Genomic DNA, 8,597 nt, shown 5'->3' with positions numbered 1-8,597 from the left:
TTTAAGCATTCCAGATTTCTTAAGTGAAAGTTACGCACTTGTGTACACACAGGCGCGCGTGCGCGAGCACACATAGATATACACACAGATACACATAAAAATCCAGTCACATAGACTACAAGCATTTTAAAGCACACCATCATAAATTATGCGCATAAAACACATGCATATGCGCAATATTTTCCATATATGTATGTAATTAGGTATGTATGTATATATGTATATTTATAAATATATAAACATAAAAATAATAAATATAAAATATATATATATATATATATATATATATGTGTGTGTGTGTGTGTGTGAGTGGTATGTATACATATGTATACATATATGCGCGTGCATGTAGTTATAGGTATATATGTTTATATGTATGCATATTATGTATGTATGTATGTATGTATGTATGTATGTATGTATATATCTATTATATATATATATATATATATATATATATATATATATATATATCTATAATATATATTTACATGCGTATTAATATGCATAGTAGTACGTCATCCCTAGAACTAGAAGAATGATATCTGAAATTAAAAGAAAAATCTTGCTCTTCTCGTTTAAAGGTAGAACGTGTTGTTTCAAACTTTACTTGCGCATATCAAAAGAATTTGGAAGGTAATAGTTTTAAGCGTCCACACAAAGTTACATGAACGCGCATATGTATATACATAAACACACACTCACACACACAGAACATGCAATTATGCTACTTAAACTAGAATCCCTTGTATATGCAATATCTTATCCAAAATTTGAATCCGTAAAAAGAACAACCGCGGAATTTGGTATCAGTCTAACATACAACTCATAAAACACACGAATCACGGGCTTGTATGTATACATACCATATTCACTAACCTAAGAGATATAATTTAATTTTTTTTAGTAAATTATAATTCTTAGTACGCATACACTAGCGGTCTATCATTATAGAACACTGTCCACACGGTTTCAAAGTATGGTATAATACATACGTACACACTCATATACACACACACACATACACTTACGCACTCATGTAAACACACAGACTCACACAGACTCACGAGCGCATACATGGCTGTTTGTGTGTGTGTGTGTGTGTGTGTGTGTGTGTGTGTGTGTGTGTGTGTGTGTGTGTGTGTGTGTGTGTGTGTGTGTGTGTGTATGTGTTTGTGTTTGTAAACTAAATCTATATATTTTGCATCTCTCAAGATCCGCCTCACTTTGCCTTCGAATTAATTCCGAATTAAACGAACAACTGCTTGATATCCCATTAATATATAATTAGACATGTTGCATGTAGCCTGAAATCGAGAATAATGCTGGTGCTACTATTTCGTTTTATTTTATATTTTATTATTATTTGTAATAATCATTAAAATAAACTTGTAGATGTACTTGCATAGCAAGTGACCTGATCTGAGATCGCGTGCTGCAACGAAAACAATAGCAGCGTGGAAGGTGGTTATAAGTCATTTAAGAAACACACAAAATCTATTAGATTCACTTCAACATTTAAATTTAATTTGTCAAAATATTTCCCTCGCTTTCAGACCGCGACCGGTTCACTGACAAAATTCCGTGCTGCATCTGAGCTACAAAAAATGAGTAATATTAGTTATGCCTGTGTTACACAAAAATAAGTAATACTAGTTATGTCAAACAGATTTCACCGACACTATCGACACGATCCGACATTTAATCTGACTACTATACACATGTATCGGTTTGGACATACTTGGAGATTTTAAACAGTGTTTAAGTAAATACAAGTCATAAAAATGTATAAGATTCTGAACGTCAGAAGTATTACAATCAGTCAACAGCTTTGTTATGAATTCAAAACTGTTTCAAGTCAAGGATTTTTTAACACTTATAACTGCTTGTGCAGAGAAACAAAACACCATTGAAAATTGAAATGAAAAACCCTGCTTCCCAGCGCATGGATCGTGGCATAGAAGATAACGTAAGAGTACAATATTTCATCGGATGAAAAATATGAATTTTTTTTGTATTTGAGATCAGCTAAACTATTAAAAAAGAAAAATTACCAGTCTGCTTAGTTCGGCTAGCTGACATCAAACAATGTATGTGTGTGTGTGTGTGCGTGTGCGCGTGTGTGTGTCTGTATGTATGAGTGTATAATGTGGTGTGTATATATATGTATGTATATAGATGCATGTATATATATATATATATATATATGTGTATAATGTGTAGTATATATATATATATATATATATATATATATATATATAATATATATATATATATATATATATATATATATATACATATATATGCGCTAGAGTGTATGCACGTGTGTCTATTTGTTGAATGGATATTATATACATTTTGTAGTTGTTTTTAATTGTATTGTTTTACGTCCTGTTTTTGTCACATTTTTTTCTTGTTTTTACCCCTCTGCAAAGGAATTTTATTTAATTCTTTCGCAGGAAGGACTATTTCGACGAGACGTGTTCTGTCCTTACCTTCGAAACACGTTGGAGTTGAACTAGGGACAGCTGATGAAGGGGATTTTTTCCTTGTGTAGTTGTCTTGTACTCTGCTTTTTCGTTGTTAAAAAAATGGTCCGTTCCATGCTGGTTTTACTTTTTCGTTTCTCGTTGAGTTCTACGTCTATTTGTGGTGTACTGTACACACGTATATATTTTATATATGAATGTATATATACATGTAGATGTAGGTACGTACATATATGTTTGTATGTATGCATATATTTTATTTTTTATTTATTACACTATTGTATGACTGAGCGCCCTCGCGTCGATTCGATTCGATTCGTTTCGGTTCGTTTCGTTTATTCTTCTTCTCTAAGCTGGTTTATATATATATATATATATATATATATATATGCATGTTTACACATATATACGTATTCGCACTAAATTCAACAGAATATCATCAAATGCCAAGAGAGGAATTTATAAATCTAATCAAATCAAAAACAACCAGCTTTAAAGAAAACGAAGATAGGAGAAAAAATAGGGCAAACAAATACAAATACACGCACACACCCTCACACACACATACACAGACACACACACGACCACACACACACAACCCACACACACACATATTATATATATATATATATATATATATATATATATATATATATAATATTATATATATATATATGTATATATATATACACACATATGAATATATATATGTATATATATGCATGTATGTATGCATGTGTGTATCTGCATAAAAATTGAAAACAATAACCTAACACAAAAGATAAATCCTTGAAAGAATTTTGTGAGAAAACTATTTTCTCACTCTCTACATTGCTTTAAACCAAACGCTAATTGAATTCATATTGCTCTGACTGCTTTTATAACTTATCTTCATTTCATCGAATATTTCTAGGCCTAACTATCTGTCTTATGAGAATATCTGCTTGTCTAACTGACTACGGCTCGCTAACCGATTGGTGCGTTTGTTTGTTTCTCTGTTTGCCTTCTCCCTTTCTGTCTTTTTCTCTGTTTTTGTGTGCGCGTGCGTGTATGTATGCATACGTATGAGATTGTGTATGCGTGTGCGCGCGCGCGTGTATACATCCTTATATACATATACGTGTATATTTATGTCTAAGCTCAGACATATATGTGTGTGTTTGTGCATATATAAAATATGTCTACGTACTGGTATATAAAGTATGCTATCAACTGAAATGATGTTCTGTATATATATATATATATATATCTATATATATATATATATATATATATATATATTTATATACATACAAATGTGTGAGTGTGTGTGTCTTATGGCTGTCAAGTGCACATATTTGACTTAAAAACATTCGTTCAACCATACAACCTACAATCTTCAAGTTCGTTTCCATTTATTATATTTTCGTTCCTTTTCCATTTCGCCTTTAATTCATCTCTTTCTGTTTCTACTAATGAATGAATATGTAAAAACGTAGCTATTGACGACTACATATATATATGTGTGTATGTGTGTTTGTGTGTGTGTGTGTGTGTGTGCGAATACATTTATGTACATATATGTGTACGTATATAGGTAGAAATATGTGTGTATATTTGTCTTTCTTCACTGTCTCACCTTATTTCGTTTTCTTCCTAAAATTTTTACCTTATTCTCTATATATAAATGTATTACATACTCTAGGAATATGCGGTATTCCTTATGTATATCATTTATCAGCCACTCTACAACACCGTGTTTTTCAGAAGCTCTTTGCCTTTTTCATTATCACGAAATATAATACTTCCGACAAAAATACAAATTCATCATTTTTGCGCACGTGCTGTGGATATAAGCTATTGCTGCGTGGATAATATTGATGACCGAATGACACACTGGAAACAAAGTCATCCGAGGTCTACAAGCATCTTATATCTAGCGAAGCCTCTCAATCAGCCAACCCACATGCTCATGATGTTCCAACGTGTGCATATGTCAGATATCTCTGTAATCCCATGGGCTACATGAGAGAAGAGTACAGAGATACATTAGGAACACTTTCAAAGGTCATTAGTGACAAGAGTTGCTATCATTTACATTAAGAGCAGGAGAGAAATTATTTCAATTTTTTACGAAACTAAATGATCAATCATAAATTTTCCCAATCCCATGGAAACTCAGCATTTAAGCTCATACATATTTCAGTCAATGGTCGTATCGAACACAAACATTTCAAATATTAAAACCATCACTAATATCATTTAACGGAGATAAGAATTATTATTGAAGGATGTTTCCACTGAATAGCTCTCAGACGCTTAGTGTGTAAGGCTTATTCAGGTAAAAGATAGCGAGAATCAAATAGCATTCCATGGACAGAGGTTTGCGCAGTCATGCATTATCGCAATCTAGCCAGCTATACTTTCTCGTCCTACGTTTCGGAATATTTGAAATGTCTGCGCCTATGAGACTTGGCCTATTTGTGTATTATTTAAATTATTGCTCTTATGCGTTGGCAACAGTGTACGAAGTCTCCAAACGTTCCCCAACGAATATGAATCCAGTCTGAGTGCTTCATTATTTCGTTTGTCAATATATGCCCACACAGAAACACTTCTTTATCTCTCACTGTGTATCTATGTCTCTCTACCTGTCTACCTCTGTCTGTCTCTCCTCCTCTCTCTACCCTCTTTGTCTTTGTCTCTGTCTCTGTCTGTCTGTCTGTCTCTCTCTCTGTCTCTCTCTGTCTCTCTCTGTCTCTGTCTGTCTCTCTCTCTCTCTCTCTCTCTATATATATATATATAATATATATGTATATACACACACACACACACACACACATATATATATATATATATGAATGAATTCAAATATATATGTATCTGCGTATATGTATTAAAACGTATATGCATTTATATATAACGCACATGAACAGATTATTACGTGCGTTTTATATTAAGCACACACATACACACCTATACATTAGTGTCTTAAGAACCATTATAAACGTGACATCTTGTGACTAAGCTTAATCATATATCTTTCCTCTTTTCTTATACACATTTGCTCGATGTGCCAACTAGTGTAGTGCAATATCTGTTTAAATAGCTTCCAGTTAATTTCTAATTCGTCTTCAGATGTATTGAATTGTCTTCCTGGTAATGTTATTTATTTCAACACCTGTGTATCAAAAATATGTTTTGTTTTGTTTCATTTATTTTTCTTCCAGCATTCTAATAACAGTTAATGCATTATTTCTCGCCACCTTCCAAACTAATCGTTGACATTAGATTTGAAAAATCAAGAGATTAAATGGAAGCCAATAGGTATGAAAAGGATAAATCAAAACAAATAACTAAGTCACAGAAAATAAGTACAAACATGTGTATGCGCTGGTTGCAAGAATGGGAATGGGAAATATATGGGAAGCAAAAGAAAGATCTTTATGCGTATATATCGAATAATTATTGTCGTACTGCGTTATATATGTGTGTGCGTTTATCTATCTATCTATCTATTTATCTATTCTCTAATCTATCTATCTATCTATCTATCTGCCTGTCTATCTTACATCTATCTATCTATCACATGCACACACACACACACACACCACCACACATATATATATATATAATATATATATATATATATATATGTATATATATATAAATATAAACACACACACATATATACATATATAAAAACACACACACACATTATATATATATATATATATATATATATATACAATGCAGTCCAACATTTCCACGTATGTGCACGCGCGCTGATCTGAACGTATCTATTATAAAAACCTATATATATATATATCAAAGACAGATTCTATCTGTTTATGTGTTTGTTTGTCCTATAAAGTGAAAGTAAATAGTTGAAAGGTGATAACACTAATTGTGCACAAACCTACGACGAACTGCACTGAGACAAATATTCTCACTGGTTGTGGTAAACGTGACACCATCTTCGTTCCTCGCACACTAGTTATACTATCTAATGTCACAATCAACTTTAATCCCTTGCAATTTCCTATCCCACTTTCTTTTGCCATGAGCATTAGTAAAAGTCGGGGCCAAGCAATAAAAGTTGCTGGATTGCTACTTGAAGAACAAACAAAAATTCGTATATGAAATCCATTTTTTGCTACTTCAATTATTACATGTTTTTTTCTAATGTATAGTACACACATACAGGACGAGCAAACTTAATCTGATTGACAGGGCACAGAATTTGTAATTTCATTGGACTATTACTTACTGTTGCCTTGCCTTCCATTCCTGTAATATAGCGTCGGAATTTCAGCACTAACACTGAAAGGACACGGCCTTTGTTATTTCATTTCACTATTAGTTTCTGATATACCTAATAAAAAAAATGTCTACTAAAAAAAGACCGTCATAAAACGAACACGAACCAAACGATGTGCAATGCTTTTTCTAAATGAGCAATGATGTTTCACTTGACCTGTAGCCTTTCCATGGCCATCGCAGTCACCCGGATTTAAGAAGCTATTCTTGTGTGTGATACAGCCATTTTTCTAGCTTCTCTATATGCATTACCCATTTTCTAGCTAATTACCCAATCAACGACGGGTATTACTGCTAGTATATAATAAACACATATATGATACATTATAACATATATATATATATATATGTGTGTGTGTATATGTGGATGATGATGATGCTGATGATGAAGACAACGACGATGACCTTGATAATGATAATGATACTGACGATGATGGTAACGGTTGTGGAGGTGTATAGTGGTGGCAGTGTTGTTGTTCGTATGGTTGTAGTGCTGATGATGACAATGATGATGTTCATGATGATAATAGTGTTGGTGGTGGCGGTCACGGCCGTGGTCGTGGGGCTGGTATTGTCGGTGGAGATAGCGGTAGTGTTGATAATGTTGTTGGTAATAATTGTAGTGCTTCTCCGCTGAATTCATCAGTAACATTATTTCCTCCGGTTTAGCGAAGGCAGAGCTATTGTTTCAGTCGTGTTTGTTTGCTCGTTCATGGACAAGATATCTCAAGAACCGCTGGATGGATTCGGATGAAACTTTCGGGCTTCATTTGGTCTCGTGACTGGCACGAACTGATTAGATTTTTTGACCGCTCCGGTACCGGACAAAGTTTCTGGATTATTTTTCCAGTTATTTTTGCTTAATGTTTGAGAGTGCTCGGGTTCATTTTTAGTATTCTCGTTTTGTGGGAGCAGTCGAGTTTATTTCAGATATTCTCATTTTAAAAATCATCTCCGGCTAATCGTTGAGAGGACGTTGGTGTTGCCTTGGCGGAGGTTTGCACTCTCTCAGTGCTGGCGTTATTATTACTTTTTCTGTAAGGCGGCGAGCTGGCAGAATCGTTAGCACGTCAGACAAAATGCTTCGCAGCATTTCGCCCGTCTTACTTTCTGAGTTCAAATTCCGCCGGAGTCGACTTTACCCTTTTATCCTTTCGAGGTAGATGAAATAAGTACCACTTCAGCACTAGTATCGATGTAATCGACTTAGCCTCTCCCATGAAATTGCTGGCCTTGTGCTAAAATTTGCTACCAATATTATTACATTTATTAAGGCGGTGAGCTGGCAGAATTGTTAGCATGCTATGTAATATGCTTAGCAGCCATTTCTTCCGGTTTTTACTTTCTGAGTTCAAATTCCGCAGAGGTCAGCCTACCTTTCATCCTTCCGGGGTCGACAAATAAACACCATTTGAGCACTGATGTCAATGTAATCGACTTATTTCTAACCCGAAATTAACCCTTGTGCCAAAATTAGAAAGCAATATTTATTATAAATAACTCCATCGTATCATCATCATCATCATCAACAGCAGCAGTGCCATCATCAACATAATCACCACCATCATCATCCTCACCATTATCCCTCCACCACTACCTTCGTCATCGTCTTCCTCTTCCTCCTCCCGAATTTTCTTTCTCCTCCTGCTCATCATCATCATCATTATCAATAAAGCTATGTGTTGTTGTGCGTGGTCTAGGATTCATCTTTAGCTCCATCAACCTGGTGGTGTTTGCCATCAACATTATCACTAACATCTCTATTTCCGATCAATTTGGAATCAGCTGACCGTGATGACAATCTGACGA

Source organism: Octopus sinensis, linkage group LG1 (genome assembly GCF_006345805.1).
Source record: "Octopus sinensis linkage group LG1, ASM634580v1, whole genome shotgun sequence".
NCBI lineage: Eukaryota > Metazoa > Mollusca > Cephalopoda > Octopoda > Octopodidae > Octopus > Octopus sinensis.
Note: the sequence above shows the minus strand (reverse complement) of the source record.